This window comes from Nomia melanderi, chromosome 12, assembly GCF_051020985.1.
Source record: "Nomia melanderi isolate GNS246 chromosome 12, iyNomMela1, whole genome shotgun sequence".
Taxonomy (NCBI): Eukaryota; Metazoa; Arthropoda; class Insecta; order Hymenoptera; family Halictidae; genus Nomia; species Nomia melanderi.
Genome location: NC_135010.1, coordinates 2,375,238 through 2,396,515, shown reverse-complemented (window position 1 = coordinate 2,396,515; position 21,278 = coordinate 2,375,238). Strand labels below are relative to the sequence as shown.

The window sequence follows — 21,278 nt, the reverse complement described above, 5'->3', positions numbered from 1 at the left end:
AGAAATTTTTCTGTAGAATTAAGTGGAATGTAAAGCATTTTGGCTTAATAATAAGCCCCAGTTATGTAAAATTATTTAACATTGTACCGAGTTCTAGAATATTGACTCAGATTATAATTAGGTTCTTTTGAAATGAGTCCACAAGTAGCACATAAATGAATTTGTCATATGACCACAAAAATAATACAGAAAAAGACCGTTTACCATGATATAGAATGGTACCTTGATTTACGATAGACTTTAGATTTTTGAATAGTGTAAGAATAGATTAATAGAATTAAATATTTTCTAGTTAACTAATTGGAAGTTTTCGGCCGTTTCAAAATTTGTACTGATTTTTAAAATTAAAAAAAAGAGAATTGCTCAATAATACCTCCCTACGACAATAGAAAACGATAATATTATACAATAATCGTAACAAAATTAATATTTCTATCTGTTTTACCTTTTTTGCTAATCTAGATATCTTTCCTGGTTAATTTATCTCTTTGTTGTATACATAACATTCTTGAAACAGGTAAACAGGCTTTCAAATAGCGGAAGTATGTTAAAGGCGTAATGGATCATTAACATAAGATATCGTTTTCATACAACACTTCGTAATATATAAAACAATTTGAACAATAAATAATATTTCTTTCTAAGCGTCTTATTCGTAGTATGTGTAATCGTCGAAACGTTAATTATCCGTGAAACATAAAAAGAGTTCAGTGAAAAAACTCACATCATATATACACTTAAGATGTTATTGCGATGCAAAATATTGTTGTCTGGATTACAAACTATAAAATCATTAACTGATGTGTACAAAACATAAATTTTAAAGAATTAGGTCATGCCATAACTAATATCGTTTCTTATCTTACTTTGTAAGACATTGTTTGAAACTATTTTCGAAATGGAAACGAAAACAAAAGTTATCGAAGAATGAGAAATGGTCTCACACAGAAATGGCTAATATGTCGACGATTAAAAAAGACTTAGGTATTAATTTTTTATAGTATAGAAGGTAGCATGCGCAAATTACATTACTTATGGGATGGACTAATATTTCAGCTTGCTAATAAAATGTGGTTTCAACATTTTTTTCAAAAAAAGCTTTGGTCCAAAATTCCATAATTCGTTATCAAAAAAATTAAATACACCATTTCTTAATATTAATAATATCTGTTATTGTTTGTTTGTTAAAATATCAAATGTATTAAATTGTAGTAGTAATAACATTACTAATATTATGAATAATAGTAGAAATAATAAGTTAATCTTACGAAAATTGTTTTAATAAAATTTGGAACGTGTCCAGAATGTTTTTGTGCTAGTTAATTAAGTATTGAGTTTTTCATTAGTAGATTTACATGTTAACATTATATTAATTAATTGCCTTTAACTCAATTATCTAAGTCATCTCTCATAATTCTTGAAAATTTCCTTATTACTTTTGATCGAACTTTATTGTAAAATGTGAGGCATATGAACGAATTAAACACGATTTTGTTGAAAGTGAGTAGTAATTGCATTTACTGCATGTCGAAGTATTTGTTTCGGTATTTAACGAGGTGAGAATTTTTATGCACTTACGGGTTATAAATTATAACTCATAAATGTCCGAAAATAATCAGAGCGACAGGAAATTTTATAAAAGTAAATATAGTTGTTCGATCACGAGAAAGCTGAAGGTGAGACTTAATCCTTGCGGCCGCTTAAATTATTTTATGACTCGGAAACCTGAACATGCAGTGACCACGTGCTCGAGACACATCGAAGCGGCAAATTTGGTAATTCCAGGAATAAATCAACATCGTACTTCCACACTCGTAATGTGTACAATCAAACAGAAACAGATTTTTAGTAACAAATTTTCAGTCCGACTGTAAGAACCAGTATCGGACACACCCACACTTCATATCCTTCAACAGTCGAATTCGACAACTATGACTCAAACATATTACACAACCAATCGTGATAAGTATGAATTGATGAAAAACCAGATACCGTCAGAATTCAAGAGAACGAACGAAAAAATAAAATCTGCTCGTGCACATAATGTAAAATAATATGAGAGAAATAATAGAAAAAATATATAATTGTACCTTTTAATATTCCCTGTAGTGTTCCTTTATTCCTTAGAATTATTTTGAATGTTTAAATAATAGTTATTAATTATTTTAAGCTGTTTTTAAGTATACAAAAACATGATATTCGATGTTACTTTTTCCGCGAGTAGTTTAAATATTTATGAAACAGATTAAGTTATGTAAAAATGTCACAGTTATGTGGGATTAATTTCAGGCATATTTAATATTTATATCTGATTTATTTATTAATATTTATCATGTTTTGCTTAATCAAAGTCTATCTTTGGTTTTACTATTGTTTGTATGGAATACTTTTCCATTAATTTCTATCATTAAAAACTTGTTCTCTTATTCGCATAATGTAACACAAATCACTTTTACTATGGCATTTTGTATTTAAACGTGTAGGATTTATTTTATAGACAATACTTTCTTTATTTATTTATTAGCTATTACATTTTATGTATACACAAGCTATCTATTATATCAATAATTTGATGAAGTATCCATTTACGATGTGTATTTTTTTCTTTCTACAAAATCTTTAATATGTAGTTTAAATAATCTGTGCCACATAAATACCTCTGTCTCTTTACATGATATTATTATCGTTTTTAAATAAATTCATAATTTTATTTTTTTATATCCGATATTTTTTTGAATTTTCATTATTAAATAATACTTCGATCTCGCATAATATTTCATTCGATTCGATATTTTATCAGTAAAAAATCTTCAGTGGGATCATTTTTCAATTGCACAAGACCGTTCGATGTTCTAGAATCTGTATTTATACAGTAACCAGATAAAAGATTGCATCAGATAAGATAAGATAAAATTTATAATTGATATACCGTTTTCGTACTTACCGTGTACGTACTGTTTCTTACACATAAAAACATGAATGTTATAATTAATGAAACAGAGTTGAAATAAGATTTATTTTAAACGTAAGATATTATTAAGTATACGTATTCGTACTGTCATATAATCAGTCTGTTAATTTTTTATCTGATCTTTTTATTTATCAATTTATATTCAAAAAACAAAGTTATTTTATTGCAATCAATGTAGTATATTTTCTTTTCTTACTTGCGTTTACTTTTTATTCTTTAAATATTCTTTCTGTACAACTGTGTCTAAAAATATTTACTATGAATGGATATTAACATTTTATGTTAATAATATTAATATTATCAATACTAGCTTTACGGAACATGTCAATTTTATGCATATCGAATTTTATAAGTATTGTGTTGTAAATAATTACGTCGATTTGGACTGATGCAATTGCATAGATATGTATTCTAATCGTCTATTTCTCAACCTCTAATCTCCAAGATTTAAATGAACGAACATCAATTTTTTATGAACAATAGAATAAACTGCATAATAGATGCCCGTAAACCTAATGTTAATTTCGTTGGCACTCGTGCAACTGATAGATCTATATTTCAATAAAGTTATATTTATAACAGATTCAGTTTAATTAGCTTTTACATACTACATAGATTTCAAACATAACTTAAAAAGTGACATTATAGGTAAGTCTAATATTGAGACCTATCTACTTTCAACTTGTCAGTAAGGAAAGGGTTAGAAAAACCAAGAATTCCAGGTATGCTGGATACGTGTTACTTCTATCTGCTCTCTGCTTGTTTTGGTTTCAACAATCCTCTATGCATTTCGGAATTTTAGCCTAGAGGTGGAAGGCTTAATGACTCAGAGATGTTTCGGAGTTGCTACTGCTTACAATTAGTCTGGTGACTAACGTTAAAGGACGCGTGTGGAACGACAATGAGAGAAACAATCCGAAACAGACAATACAATTATCGAGCAATATTCGAATTTCTTTAAGATTCATATTTTAGATTTTGGAAAGAATTGATGAATGTTGCACAACATTACAAATTATAATGTGGCTAGAAAGTAATTCTTTTCATTCATTGTAAAAGAATTCTACATGCAAAGTTGAATGTTTTGTGTCAAATAGGACAGTTAATAAAACTGTGTAGAATATATAGGTAGTATTCATATGATATTTAAGAAACTGTTACACTAATTTCTTTATTCCATTTGTAATCCATAATATTCTACTTATTACATTATACAATTATATTTTTGTGTCATAAATAATTTTCACTTCTGTATTTTGACTTTGTTTTTATCAAAGACGAGTAATAATTAACATTTCGTTACTGTATAATTTATGTTACTAATAAATTATAGTATATAATATAATAAATTACATAATATATTTAATATAACATAATTAACATTGTAACGATTGCCTGTAAACTTCAAGTCGTAATCACAATTACTTTATTAGACCAATTTAATTATAAACTGAAAGGAAGAGGAAAATTAAGAACTTATTTTATTATCCAAAAGTTCTTTTATCAGAAGGTTAATTCATTCCTGTCATAAATTCTAACATTTACTTAAAACTCCCAAATGAAATCATACATTGATTTAATTTTAATTTTCTCTGCGAACTGATTTGTCTAACTGGTAATCAATGTACTGGAATAACATCTTTTAGATAATCGGTTAGTTTAATAGTTATCATCCTACACGTGTTACGCATAAAAGTTGAACGATATGTATGCAATGCGGGGTTGTCTTTATTACACGACCTTTCTTGCTGGGAAGCGAGAATCGGTTGTAATGAGACGTGATATGTCAGTTTCCGGGGTTTAGCTGACCCTGCAAGCAATTTAGATCGGACGAAGAACGACCGCGAGTTTGCGCTTAGTTTAATTTTTCCCGAACTGTACGTGAGACTCACATAAAGTGTCATGGAAATGGGAATTTCTAAACACTAAAGTGTTTTTTTTTTATGCGTTAAGATACTTTAACACGGAATTTAAAAAATAAGAAAACTGAATGATTACTGGTAGCTGAAGATTCTAAAAGAAATTGGAGGATAATTTATTATTCGTTTGAAACATAAATGAAAAATTTTCTAATTAAGTAAGTAAAAAGTAATCGATTGAAACCAATATTCAGTAATTTTAATTCCGATGAGATTTCACTAGTTGGAATTAAAAGCATCCGTTTGCTGCTACATAAACGTCCGAGATAATAATAATCTTGTGCGGTTCAAAATATTCTGAAACGGTGAATTCTATTAATCCGTTCGAACGATCAGAAATTTCGCGAAATTCGTAAGATTTTTTTTGTGTACTGAGAAGGTTTTTTATTCTTAATACATTGTAATTAAACTGTGGATTTTTATGAGATTTTACGGTTTTATGATCAAAGATCGCAAAATCGAAATACAATATAGTCTTATTTTTTATATTAATAGCTTCGACGGGTTAAAAATAATATAAAAACTTTTGTTTCCATATTTTTTTCAGACATTTATGAACAGTTAATATATAAACACCAACAACGCAGTTATAATATTTTGTATGTATTATCTTCGTTTTATACTATAAAGTTCGATATTTGGATCTGCATAATATTTAATATCAAAATTTTCAAACAGGATAATAATAAATTTTTCAAATTAATTTCTTTAGTTTTGAAACGATAACATAATTTGACAAACAAAGATGAAATAGTATTCTACTTGGCATTACCAAAAGTGCAAAAATTTAGAGATCATTTGTTTATGTACGTATTTCAACATTTGTAGTTATTTAAAATTTTCTTTGAAACACAAAATGAATAATTAAAAATGATACAAATACATTGTTGTACTACAACTGTTAGGTAGTTGTCACATTAATATTCTATAAATTAAATTATATCAAAATCAATATTCGATTAATTGGTAGTTACAGACTATTGGTATTTACTTTTATAATTTTTGTTACAAAATGAGGTTAAAAGCAAGGATATGCGCTTGAATGATTAAACGGGTCATAATTTATTAAATTAATATAAAATTCGAATGAAGATAGTTCAAATAGTTGTCACTGTAAATTCAAATTTCTTAAATTAACTTAATTAGACACATACGTTGTCAGTTCAAGGATTTTTTTAATAAAAATTGAATAGCAAAGTTTCGTTGAGAGAAGAATTACCATTCATACGTTTGGCACCAGAATATTCCACTCCTTGCTTTTTCTTCTAAGTGAAAAAACGAAGGGTGAAGGTCAATCGGTTGATTGAACATAATCACGCAATGATTTTAAAATTGAATTGTCGCGAGAAGGATAAGGGACTCACTTTAAGGATACTTTTAGGCTATTCGTCTCGGGGCACAGAAATCATGTTGACCTTGCTTCTATTATAAAGAGTTTATTGACCTACATTCTTTTGTCAAATAATATTTCTAATCAGTATCAGCTCTGAAGGACACTTAACACGTGCTACAGTTGTCACTTTAATATATCTCAGTTTGCACATGTAAGAAACTGGCACATCGTTAAATATTTTGAAAAGTATTTAAATCTTGAAATCTTGAAATATTTTATAACATTTTTAGTTCGTTTATTTCATTTTTAATATATACATAACCTATATATTGTGTAATTAATTCTTATCTATATTCTTTTATTATTATTTTAAACGTATATATGAATAACAACAAATATATTTTCATCAGTGCATTTTATCGTTAGAATCTCAAGGTTGTTAAACTATGAGGTGACTGAACGTTGTATAGAATAATAAGTTATTTCATGAAAACGATAAAATTAATGTTAATTTTGTATATTAAATAGGCAATGTAGAAAGTAAGAACGTGGACTTTGTCAAACTATATAGCTGTTAAAAATATTTTATAAGTATGCCTTTTGTCGTTAGTTTTTATTTTTTTATAATATTTACGTTACAAATTATAATTATTTTTATATTTTTCAAAAAATAAAATATTTCTAATTTTTATCAATATACATTAACTTATGTGTTTTACTTTTTACATACGTATAACAACAGCTACAGAGTATTGAAAACAACCGATACGATGTTCAATTTTGAAGAAAATATTCCTTTAATTTTAACACATTCATGACCGGTAAATTTTTCGTTTTTCTAATATTCATTCCCAGTGAAAATGAAAATCGTAAGTTAATTATCGCAAATTTCTGATGTTAAAACAGGGATAAAAATTTAAAAATTTCTTTTGAAATATTAGTCTTATAACGTTCACTTGTTTAAAATGGAGAAAAAAAAGTTAAAAAAATATTGAAAATAGAAAAAAAACAGAAGAATATAATATTTTGAAAGTTCTTATGTGATGAAACCCAGTATTTTCTTAGATAAACTTTATTTAATTATTCCATTGTTATAATTGGATGATTATTAAATAAATTATTTCAAGAGAAATATATTATTTGAAACAGATAAATTTTATTTGAATCAATTCAGAGAACAAGACACAAAACGATATTAAACAAAAAAAATGTTATCGATTATAACAGAAATATTGAATGTTTTGAGTATTTGTAACATTATATTTGAAAAGACGTGCATTCTCGTCAACAGTCGCGAACGTGTCAAGATTTAGCTGAAACCGTTAAAGTGTATAACATGATTTCGGACTCACCCTGTATAAGACGCGATTGACGAATCAAGAGAAGTGTTTGGCTAGAGACACGCCTTGCTCTCCTAACGACTCGACGTCTGTGGCGATCGTGCTTTTTGTTTCGCGTCTAAATGTATGTCAGTGGCAAGATATCGCTCTTAATTGCTTTCATTGGTTGTCAATAGGCATTATTTTAGGAACATCGGCCACGTGATCTGTGCAGTTCGAGCGCCTCGCGAAGCGTTCAAGGCGTCGTCAAATAATCCACGCGGCTGTAATGCCGCGTACTGGCATACCAGTTGGCGTGTACTTTCATCAGTTGCGGAAAACCAGTTTCTGTTTCGATAACGGGACTGTTTTTTCATTGTAACGCAAGCTACCTGTCAAAGCTGAACGATAATCGTAAAATTAATAACTGATGTTGCCATGAAATTACCCTAATTCATCCAGGACACGTAGAAAAGGAAGCTAAGGTGGATACTTCTATTTCCTACCGGTACTTTGCTCTCGGCGGAGACACAGGTTCTAAGAGATAAGATACTGCATTACAAGATGTATGGGGTACAAAGTTATCGCGAAATTCTGTTAGCCACTTTGTAATATTAATAGTGTCCCGACAGTACAATATTGACTCGTTTGCGCTGCATTGTCGCCTCCCATTTTTCGTGGTAGCGTTCTCTTCTTCAGTTGGCATTCATTCTTGTTTAACACGGCGTGTCCAGTCGCTAAGAGCGAGCTTAACTGTATTGTTAGTCAATTCTTATCAGAAGGAAAATCGTTGTGCTCAATTTATAAACAGGTTCTAATTCTCTTTTCGTGTTTACTTTGCAGTTGCATAACTGTTTGAGTACGGGGAAGATAAATAGGTGCAAATGCAACGGGATTCGATTCGTATATACTTTCTTATAATTACGCTGTGTTTCAACGAACGTACCCTTAACAAGACGCAACTTTAATGGAAATCTATGTACATTAACGGTTTAAAATTTGGTTTTAACTGTTTGCACTCGATTTATTTTCAATACCGTTGGATGTAAACGTGTATTTATTTTTAGGGAAATGAATTGAAGTAATTTAAGAAATGTCAAACAAATATTCGAGTTTTATTATATCGATAAGAAATGAATATGTATTTATTTATGTAATAAGGTACGTATATTTATTTTAAATTGTTACTTCAGAATATTTATATTCTTTTGTTAATTATTTGACAAAAATTACGAGGTATATTTACCGTGGTAGTATAACAAAGTAATTTCAAACTAAAGTTAAATTTATAATAATAATAATATTCCATCAAGTCATTTAAGGCGTACGAATCACCCAATGATTCAATGAAATTTTGTTGCTTGTTGAAGTAATAGATGAACGAGAAATCATAATAGAATGAAAACTCTAATATACCTGTTAAAAACAAGGAATAGTAAATTACATTATAGTGAACACGAAGCGAACTATATTTTTTTTATTTTACTTGACATATCTGATAGATGTTATTTGAATCGATGAAAAAACTAATAACATTTGTAACATCATCGACATTTATCATAAAATGATTAGTTAGCCATATGTAATTATAATTTTGCAGAGCAATCAAGAACTATGTAAACAAACTTAATTCTTCATTTTTAATTTGTTTCCGCGTACAACCCTCTCCTTTTTGGATGTACAATTATATGCAGACTACCATGTATATAATTTGTAAAAATTGTCTTTTCTCTGTTCTAAGTCTCATATTAATATAATCAAATGGTCTTCGTGAATTTTTTTGTGATATATACATTTATATTGCATTAAGAATAAAATTAATTACGTATAGTAAAAATAAGGAATAAATGATTGCATAGTAACAACTAAGTATATGCAGATTTAATTATAAAAATTCATCATCTTATATTGATAAGTTCTTGTTTATTGAACGTATACATTGATATTTTAACAAAATGTTCATTATCTTTACCGCAAATTACACCTTACACCTTGAAATTGTAAATACTATAATCATCAGTCACTGTTTCCATCATATTTCATACGCACTCTGAACTCATAGATAAAATATCTTAATTACCAGATGTCATCTTCCTGATAGATCGAGGGTACTAATAGTACTCCCGTAGTAATCTGGCTCCTAGCTTGTCCCTATTATTAATTCCATGGTAAATTAAGACATTCTACATTTTTAAGAATTTTCAATATTCTCAACACACGACAGTCCATTTGACAGGTATGAGTCTTCTAAGCTGATTAATGCGGTGATTAGGCCTAGCATGATGCTTCACAGATGAGATTTATAGATTAGAGTTGCTAATAGCGGAAGATATGAAGTGCAGGATAGTATCAATCAAGACTCTGCAATCAGTGGCTCGTAGAATAGAATATTATTCACGATGAAAATTAGCCAGCGCTTCAGTAGTTAGTATATTTAGTTTTGATTATTACATATGTTACACCAAATTGATGCTAGCTATGGAACATTGAAGTTAAAGTTATGAATGAACAATATTGAAAATGACATTTAAGTTCATAAATAGCAAACAACTTTCAAAAACATTATATATTCTCCTATAAAACATAAATATAATACAAATATTTAATGAACAATAAATAAATTTATATACATACTTTTTTCTCGTACACCAACTACATTAAGATTCAATTGAATTTGATGAAACCTAATCAGAACATCGCCCATTTTAATGAAATCATATCCTCAGAAAATAAAGTAGTAATTTCCATTTTAGTTTAGTTTGCGGTATTTTCGTACAAAGTTGGTTACCGTTAATTAATTAGTTAATCACAATTAAGATGACATGTATAAGAATTATTTGCAATTATTTAAAAATGGATCGGTCGGTTTAATCTAAAGCAATCCTTTTTCACTATTAAATATTCTAATCCTGATAATTTTGCAATTAGTTCTAGTGGACTATATACGTGCATTAAGAATAACGAATCGTTCTAATCCTTTCTCGTTGCCTTCCGTATCGCATTCCTCGCAGACTGGCCACAATGATGTTATCCAACTCGATCGGCGTTAGCCTCCAGCAAATCGTTGCTACGGATTTCCCTATCTTCAGTTTCTTCCGTTTAACTGTTAAACTCGTTCGCAGTGGCGTGGCGATGGGACAGTGTCGTAAACAAAACTCGCAACTCAACTTTTCACGCATTGGCTGGAGATTATAGTTTATATACACCTTTATATACACCTTTTCTTAATGGTAAAACAGATATAAAGGTTCATTTTGTTACGATTGCTGTGTAACATTCGTTTTTTGCAATTACTTACCAAGACATTATTGGGAAATTCTTTTTCGTCTTCCCAATTTTAATATGTCAGGGCTAGGTGATAATCTTAAAAGTATATATTTCATTTTTTTAGTCTATAAATCAATACAAATTTTTAAATGGCCGAAATCTTTTGATTAGCTAACATGACAATATTTGATTCTATTAATCCATTTTTACATTATTCAAATATCTAAAGTCTATTGTAGGTCGAGGTTTCATTCTATATTATGGTAAATAATTTTTTAGTATTATTTTTGTGGTCATGACAAATTCATTTATGTGCTCATTGTGGATCCTTTGTTCAAAATCGCACAACTATAATCTGAGCCAATATTCTATAACTCGAAGCATTGTAAGATCAGTTTGTATACTTGGGGCTTATTATTAAATCAAGTTGCTTTGCATTTCATTTCATTTTACAGAAAAATTTTTGTTTCATATATGCGTATTTATAATAAAAACAGAATTTTAGCCGTGAATGCCACAATAACACTAAACGTACCGGCACTTTATATACGCATATTCTTACCAGTCAAATAACTGATTATGAAATAAATGTAAACAAATGAAATGATACATTTTTCTTATTCAGAACAAAAACAAAAGGATGATAAAGATTAAAAAATTGAATCGGATAATATAAGAACTGATATATAGTTAAATGAACAAAAAAACTGCAGAATTTTTAACACTAAAACTACCGTGTAGTTAAATCAACTTTTTAAAATTTGTCTATAGAAACATCAAGAGTGTATCTATTGAGACTTTAATTGATTTACAATTAAATTTGCATATTACTAAGTCAATTTCTATAATAATTTCTCAGAAAAACGTCTGTTACCTATTTAAGCAAAAGGAAGAAATCAGGAATGAGTGATTTTAACCCGTTTGATAGTTTTAATATTAAATAGAATATTCTACAAGAGCATACTCTCTCAGTCCGTTTCCTTTAAATACCTCGAATAATTTCCGATGGGTCGCGGTACGTTTAGTGTTAACAAACGCGTCCGAATAATTTACTGTCCGCGTCAATGTGGCCTCAGCAGGATTATGCTCGGTTCTTCCGTGTGTCCGCATCCTCGGAAATCATTAATCGATAGCGGCAATTCGTGAGTAGAAAGGCTCGTTAGGGAAGCGAATATAGCTCATTATTCGCGATTATTTAGAGTTGATTGACCTGTCCCGTCGTATACAACGAGCCCGATTTCTGGTGCGTTACGGTTTGCTAATCGTTTCGCACGACCGGCTGCCATCGATACCGCGATACCTGTGTGGTTAAGACACTCTCCCTGTGTGGCCTGTTTATCTCTTTTCCTCCTGCTGTCTCTCCTAGTCTTCCTCTTTGTTTCTGTCTTTTGCTACTCTCTTTTTACCCTGACACATTCGAACCCGCATTCCCTCGTGCCGCTTTCCTTTTTCCTCGGTTCCACTTCTACCCATCCTTTTTTCCTTATTCTTCTTCCTCTTCTTCTTCATCATCATCATCTTTTTCTTTTTCCTCTTTGCCTTCTCCCTCTTTTCTTTCTTCTTCTTCTTTTCCTTCTTCTTCCTCTTTTCCTTCTTCTTCCTCTTTTCCTTCTTCTTCTTCTTCCTCTTCTCCTTCTTCTTCTTCTTCCTCTTCTCCTTCTTCTTCTTCTTCCTCTCCTTCTTCTTCTTCTTCTTCTTCTTCCTCTTCTTCTTCTTCTTCCTCTTCTTCTTTTTCTCCTGCTTCTATGCCTTCTAGTCGCTTTTCACGCTGTCGATGTCCTGTCGCGTCTTCCAGCTCCCGCGGTATACATTAGATGAATAGAACGCCTCCTGTAAATGGATATTACGGATAGCTAGTTTACAATTATGCTGCACACGTAACATGTACCTAATAATCCTCCGGATGCATTTGTTGTTCCTTTTGTTAACCTGTTAATTGTGGAATTTAGATTAAAAAATCTCTTGTTTCGCGCGCAATAAAATCAACAAATGAAGTGTGTACTGGATAAACGCAGGGCTAAAGCGCCTAGAGTGTATTTTAATGGAAAACCAAAACAAAACAAAGAAGAATTACACGTTTATCTAAAAAAAATAAAAAATTCATCGTTGAAAAAATTAGTATTATTTCAAGATTTATTTTTGTATACTCGTCAAACGAAGTTAACTGATTAAATGTGACATACTTTTTTAAATGTGTGATTAATTGTTGTAAGATATAAGAACATTTTACTTACTGTTTAATGTTATAAATATATGAGTTATGATTGCATATAAAAAATTGTTGATGATTACTTTATGGGGAAAATAATTTTTGAAGTACCATCTTTAAAATATTAAGGATTATGTTGACGATTTTATATACACATTTATAATTTAAAATTATATAGACTGTAATGAAAAAATTATTACATACGAGTAATTGCACAAGAATCAAGTTTTATATTTTTTCACCTCTATGATGGCAATTATTAAATTGCCCTAAACACATTGGCGCATTATAAGCCATTAGACAAAAGACATTGTTTCAGTGGTTTCCATATTTTTACTAGCATACTATTCGATAAGCTATTAAATTAAATTAATATATTGCAATTACAAATAAATAGTTAAAAAATGGGATTTAAAAGTAATGGCATAATGAAACAAACAAACGACTCCAACTGAATACTTGTTCCTTATATAATTTATGCATCTCCTGAGTTCGGTCTCAGTAATTAATTGATGATCTCGAAATAAATATGTTACCGATTGAATTTCGTTCATACTTTCACCAAACAACTTTAGATAGATGTAGTACTTTTAGAAAATCTTCAATCAATATTTTTATCGCGCATACAACAATTTACCACCCACTGAACGGTAATAAACCGCTCACTTAACAGCACACTATTAACTTATCGTTTCTCATTAACTGCACTAAACACTTCATAAATTTGTCGCCGATCGATTCATGTCGGAATAAATTATATCGCGAAATATCAAGGTTACCTTAAAAACTCGCTTAGAATTGTTTTATGAACAATAAAATATTTTAATACATTTTATTTTTCGATACTTCTCCAGAATTTTTTAAAAGGAAGTACGAATGAATAGCTAAGAAATTGTATATCAACAAAATTCACCTTTGAAATTACTGTAATATGTTTGCTACGAGGCCCCATCTGTTCCGCGTCGAGGTCATCAATCGTTATTGACTTATTGAACTCGTTCGTGTCGGACGTTTTGCGTCACAAACACCAGTACGCGGAGAATCACTGATTAATTAAAAAGCATTACAAAGCTAGCGCTACCTTCTTAACCTCTTGCGCTGGAAATTAATTCAGAGGTTTGTTAAAGTCTTGAACGAAGAACTTTGTTTTTACCTATTTTACGCAGATATATAGATTATAATTTATTAATAATTTTTTATAGACTGATTCATGTCAGAACAATCTAGTATGTGTAATGCAACAGGACTATCCATGTGTATAAGATGTCATTGGTAATTTTGGAACAAAAACATCTCAACATGTGTGGTACGTTTTTACAGCATAAGAGGTTAACGCTAAACATACCGGCACTTTAGCTACCGATCATATGTTTTGCCAAAGGAATATACACCTGATCCTTCATTTACGCGACGCGTTTCCTGTGGATTCATTTTATGAAAATGAAAATCGCGTAAATAAAGTCTATCGGTACAAGAGAAAAGAAAATATTGGAAAGAACAGCTAGTATAAGTTTTAGAAATATATATTTATTTCACATAGCCAAACAAAAGATATAATAATAACATTTCACAAAACAGAAGTACATTTTATTCAGTGTTATTAAATTCTGATCGCGCATAAAAACTACCGTGTAAATAGTGTTTTAATTTTCCGCGTAAATCGAGGGTCAAATATAGGTGATTGTTGATTTAATATGGAAACAATAAACAAATAACTTTTGGATAATAAGAAAAAGATTATATATTTCCATTTATTTTTAACGTGAACGAAGAACTATAAATGCATTTTTGTATGCAGAAGTACCGGTCATTTGACCGACCGTGGTTAGTGGTAGAAACATCCTGAATTTTACGAATAACCAGAATCAATGCTTACTCTTCAATAATCCTTAAATTATACGTCGCTTCTGATATTCGAATATTTAATCCTCGTCACGATACAATGATACAACACGAACACCAGGACAAACGGAATCGACAGTTTAATGCCTAGGAATCCTCGACGATCAGAAATGCATGAATCGCAAGAAATGAAAGAGCCCGGCATATCTTCCTCCGTCAGGAAATTCAACGATCTTTTTCTGCCGGTTCCAAGAGAGGAGATTTCAGGGATACTTCCTCGTACTGAAAGGTACACGACCTCCTGAAACGACTTCTGGAATCGCTGGCTCTCTTAGAAGCACGTGGTTAACTGGACCACGAGGCCGCGATGGTACCGTTAAGCACGTAACCGGCAAAAAGCCGAGCCATGACCAAAGCGGGTGTGTATGCCTCGTTGGTAGCTTCTTTACAACTTCGAATTTCCTGCTGAACGCGGCAGGGGCTATTGTCAGCTCGTGTCCTTCTGTTCCGTCGTTGCAGACGGATCCATCGGGGATTCGTGACTTCCACTGCCACCTGGTGTCACGCTGTTTAGTACCAAAAATGGAGACAGCGATATTTTATCGCGGAAAACGGACGCTGACGATCGGACGTTTTTCTTGCGTCGAGTCCGCTCGTGTCCTTGGAGGATGGATGTGATGAAATCTTTCGCTTTGAAGTAACGCTAATTTAAAAAATCCTGTGATTGGTATGGCAAATATAGGGAGAAAGTACAAAGGTGAATGGCGGGTGTAGCTTCGGGCGTTTGGAGTTTCAAATGCTGAAATAATAGTCTTGTGATATTACTTGGGAGTTTATTGCTTTTTCGAGTATTAGCATATTAGGGACATGTTATTATGAAATATTTGTAGCCTTTATTCTTATGTATTATTGGAAATTATGTAATAAAAGCATGAATGTTTTGAAAGAGAGTTCCAAATTTAGTATGATGCTTTAATGTGAATACGTGTGAGAACATTTAATGATAATCCTTGTAATGTTGTTTGGTATAATATATTTAAATAGGTTTTTCATAATTTCACGTAAATTATAGACTATGTGAACTGCTGTGTCTCATTAATAATATATTAATAACTACAACAGACAGAAGCCTAAATTATTAGTAAAATTTGTTTTGAAAACATGCATTCATAAGAAACTTTATTGTAGATTTTTCAATTGCGTTTCGAAGAAAAGTATCGAAGTAAATATATGATTTATGTGTTGAATGCTTATGACAATATAGCACAAGTTATGAAAAAGAAAAAGCGAGTAAAACTTATGTAACCGATCCTGTTTGGTGAAAGCAGTTACCTTGTGCTTTTAAAACACTCTTTACATTAAATTAGTGTTTCAACGATAATAATACACTGTACTTGAAACTTGTTGTCTTTGCAAATTTTCAAAGATATTTTTTCTTCTTTTACAGTTTTCAAATTAACAATACTTAATTGAAAATGTTTTGTATAATGAAATGTTAGATATTATAAATATTTACATAGTTATTATAAATTATTAGTTATTAAACATATCGAAAGAGAAAAATAAAATGTTTCTATATAAATTCTCATTTTTCCTAGGTTATGCTTATAATCTATAGAGAATTAGCGTAACAAATCCTCTTACAAGCATAATCTCGGTTATATTCGTAAATAATGTTAACTCTAATCTATTACGACTCAGAGGTATATTTGTGCGCGACATTAAGATCCTTACTTTTCTTTAGGATTATTTACTATCGAAGTTATACCAGTTAGATAATTATACTTTATGAATCAAATAAAAGAATACGAAGTCAGATACTAGGTCTGTACAATCATATTTCACATTATGTATCCTTTAATTGGTAAAAACAATAAAGTACATGAAATATGCACGATAAAAGTTATTAATTTAAAACCCTGGTTTCGTGAAAATTCAATTTGAAAATTTCTCAAGCACACATAGAACATCAAACTCGACTATTTCGAGAATGAAGCTTCGAATAAAAAAAAATTCATTCTATACTTGTTTATTTCAGTCTATACAGATTGTACATAGAATTACCTAATGCATGTAATAGTACGTGTACTCGGTTGGCCAAGTGGACACGTGTTCGGCAATTAGTAACATTATAATATTCCCGGAATGGTGGTTTTAAATGAATAAATTTTATTACATGTTGCCGACTTATTTTTTCGTGTAGAATCACATACTTCCAGTATATCTGTTAATTTACCCTGTTATGAGATAATAATACACATTTATATTCGGCCGGTAACGAGTTTAGAACGGTGTTCGACGAAAAGAATGTGCATTGGTCTATCATTTGATTTTCAATTAACGTTCGTTCGGTTATAATATGGAATACGTACATATATAGTCTTCCGATGGTGATCACAGAACGGAGATTGTCGGTAGGTTTAATCTGCGTATTTCAGTTTATTGCCGCGTAATACATGTTGCAATTCTGAATAATCTGTGACCAAACTGGGTTACACAGTTATTAAGAAACAAAAAGAGAGTTTCTTTCCCACGTGTAATGGTACCTCCCAGTGTAGTATATGACACGGTTTTTAGGGTAATGACTGTGTTCTTTGAACTCGAAAAGAACGGGTAACAGTGTCTAGTCCCGCATTACCGTAAAATTAATAAACGCGGTGGCACATGGTCGGTAAGAATCAAGGGAAATTAAGGTGTGCATGGTAATTATATTACAATCACCACGCTGTTTCGTGGGTTTATATAAGGTTGCTGTTCTCGTTTGTATGTTTATTTATACGAAAGTATGTAGATCAGTATTCAGATATTTGGGATATCTAAAGTTGAAATCATAAATTATTTGTTAAATTTTTTGCATTTGAAGTAACTAGTTTCCCTTCTGACACAAGTTTTCTGCTTATAAGATATTATTAACCAGTTAATTGCGTTCGACGAGTATAACATGATTTTAAAACTCACAATAATATTAATTCTTCCAACGATGAATTATTTATTTTTCCAGGTAAACACGTAAATCTTTTTCAGTTTGCTTCAGTCTTTCGTTAGAATATATTATAAGTGCATTTGCCCTGCATAATGAAAGGTTTTTTTAAATTAAATTGCACAGTAGATAGGTTAAATAACACTAACCGTATCGCGAACCAGTCGAATGACCGATTTAAAAATTTAATTAAAAGTTCTGCGTTCTCCTTCATTCATTTAACTTTATATCAATTCTTATACTATACAGTTAATCAGTTTTTCAATTTTTGTCTTTTCTTTTGTTTCTTGTTACGATAGGAATAAGTATACATAAAGTACGGGTACGGTTGTTAGTGTTAATACTAGAACTACGGAGCAGTTAAGTTGACTTGTCTAAATGTTTCTGTAGAAACTGTAAGAAAATTATGATTCAGTTCGTAATTCAGTAATGGCAGTTACTAAATCAATTTCTTTAGTAATTTCTTATAAAAGCTTCTGTTATATTTTCAATAATTGGAAAAGAAGAATTCAGGACTTTAAACTAATCATTTATTCATTCGATAGTTTTAGTGTTAATTTCATATAAAATATTTAGTGGTAGCTAGGTGAAAATTTAAAATTCTATTTTTTATAAAAATGTAAGACAATAATGAAGAGTAAACGGATCGCGATTTAGGTATCCGTTTCAAGTCATTAACAATTGTAATCGACTAAAAGCGGTGCGTAAATTAAATCTCTGCCTTTATCCTTCCCATGGCACATCAGTGTACGGTACGTTGCACACGAGATGAGCTCTCGGACAGCACAGGGGCAAGAGTAGTCTAGTCGTGTGTTTTATATAAATAAATTAATATCGAATTAATTAATATCGAAAATAAGATGAGGAAAGATGATTGGAGGTTAACTTCTATGCAACGAAGTGCATATACACAGGTCGTTCTAACTTATAGAGATTTATAATTTATGATTTAAAAGCGAAGTTGAAACTACAATTGTATTATAATAAATCTGATTTTCTTTATTGTACACTGTCATAGAGAATTGATCCTTAAATTTTCTTACGCCCTCTATTTATATTATTTAATCAATATATTATACCGCATAAAATATAAATATAATAAATATAATGAAGTCTTTTTCCACTAAAAACCTTTCCTTGCTATTTTAATAATATTTACAATTGATTTCTTCTATTAACATTTTTGTTTACTGAAAAATTAATATATTATTTATTTATATTTATGATATAACAGTATATATGAATACTACATAGAAATCATTATTTAACACATCTTCTCATTTCCTATTTAAATCGTTTTTATAAAATGCAAATAAGATTGAAGAAAAGAATCGCGTCAACTTTATACACCTTGGATCATGCGTTACAATCTTAGATATAAACACACGTAAAAGTAATTTCATTTTCTTTACGAAAAATATTGGGTTGATGCAAAAGTTTTATTATAAGAAATAAAAAGATGGGTTTACAGCTGTGCTGTGGCACAACCAAAAGCAAGTAAAAACTAATACAGAAGTGCAAACACTCTAGACACGTTATAATAATGTGAAAGTAGATATTATTTGCGTAGAAAAACAAATTTTTTTGTTAACCACGTACAGAAAGCGTCAAAATGTTTGAATCTGTCGCATGGAAAACGTTAAAGGTCACAAATATATGACGATTGTCGCGAACATGTTAATCTTGAAATATGCATTGCGCTATATTCATTTAAATATATCTATATTTTTTTATCCTTTGCAGATGCGCCCAAAATTGCGACACTGTTGAAGTCACGTCTGATCGAATAAGCTGTAAGTAGCGTTGCCACGCGAACATTCCTTTTTAACTAGTTAACTGCGTTCGGCGAGTATACACGTCAATTTAAAACGCAAAATGGTACTAATTTTTTCAATGATAAATAAATTATTTTTTCATATAAATGTGTAATTCTGCTTCGTTTTGCTTTAGTTTTTCGTTAGAATAGATTATAGATGCATTTGCTCTACGTTTGACGAGTTACACTTTATTATTTAATTTTATTGTGCGCATAATGAAAGATTTTTTAAATTAAATTGCACAGTTAATTGGTTAAAATATACCTATCTCCCGATTTACATAGAAGGCTGATTCCTCAGAATATCGTGTAAATCGAAATTGTGGATCTTTGTATGCAGGACTGAGTAAATCGAAAATGAATCAAAATATACATAATTTAGTCAGTTACATATTCAATTAAATATAAACTGAAAATCAAAAATATCAGTTCATTCATAAAACAACAAATATATAAAGCTACAAGTACATCATTCATTTTATAGGAACGAGAAATATAAAATCTATAAGAAATGTAACCAAAAGCTGAACCAAGAAACCAAACCTATACAATTTTAAGTAAATCATAAAAGTGCAACAAAAACTATAATTTTTTATCACTAACCAGTAAATATGATGTTTTAAAAAATTCCAATTAGAAAAAGCACACCGACACACACCTTTCTGATGCTAAAAATTCACTGAGCTTTACTGTGCTATTCACATGAACGCTTCTGGTGTGTACAGAAATGGGAATTTCCCTTCTTAGATTTAATGCCAGTGTGGCAAATCGAACGGAAACCAAAATTTACTATAGAAATATGTACGCAGCAAAAATGTTTACTTTTATCATTTAGAAAGAAATTTATTATTTTAAAAACCGTGTAAAAGCAAAGTCGTGTAAATAGGTGTACAGATAACCCCCGCATAACACGACACTTCTGCAACATGGTTTCACTTTAACAGGGTTTGACAATTAGAGAAATCCCTGTACAACACGGACCGAAATAAGAGCGTTTAAGTGCACAAGATATCTCACTGTATAATTTTTATTTGAGCGTGTATGTCGTACCAGATTTGCCTGCAGAGTTTCGAAATTTATTAGAATTTGAAATCCTATTTTCTTCGTGGAGTATTTAGTACATTTTCAAACTTTGTGTTTTCTTTTCACTACATTATACATAGATTAAAATTTTTCGGGTGTGTATTATTAAACCTCGTTTAGAAATGGTAATTATGTTTTTCTAATTTTTAAAACCTAACTTCATTTTTGGCAATAATTCTTTGTTTCGTATAACACGGATTCGCATAACACGGAATTTTTTTAGGAACGTAACAACCGTGTTATTTGGGAGTTATCTGTACTTGTCGAATATGGAAGCAATCGAGTCTATTAGCGGTCGAAGAGACAGGTGCTCGTTCGTTGCTTACCGCGAGGAAGCGTCGAGGATTGCGTTTGAAAATCTTTCTCGAACTCATTGGCCATGACCTGCCTCTACCCACGCGCTCCAACAAAACACTCCGAGACTGCTTTGCGCAGTACGTAACTACTTAAGCCCTATTAACCGTTCTGTCTGTTTGCAAATTAGGCGCAGAAGTTGTCAGAGACGGCTGACACACTGTACGTAACACACATCTCCACGC

General features: G+C 30.6%; 1 protein-coding gene and 1 long non-coding RNA gene across 4 annotated transcripts in view; one reads left to right on the top strand and one right to left on the bottom strand.

Moving 5' to 3' along the window:
- The window catches only part of wdp (Leucine rich repeat protein windpipe), a 53,606-nt gene that overhangs the window by 19,244 nt on the left and 13,084 nt on the right, over positions 1-21,278 (top strand). For 2 of the 3 annotated variants that reach the window (XM_076372505.1, XM_031974568.2), the window contains one exon: positions 19,584-19,633. The exons of the other annotated variant lie outside the window; for it this stretch is intronic. The gene's annotated coding sequence lies outside the window, so the exon portion shown is untranslated. The remainder of the gene's footprint in view (positions 1-19,583; positions 19,634-21,278) is intronic. 3 annotated transcript variants of the gene reach the window in all.
- On the bottom strand, positions 12,349-21,226 carry LOC143175124 (uncharacterized). The gene is made up of 2 exons (XR_012999781.1): positions 21,066-21,226; positions 12,349-12,639 (listed from the first exon to the last, which is right to left on the bottom strand). It is a non-coding gene; the product is annotated as an uncharacterized LOC143175124 (long non-coding RNA).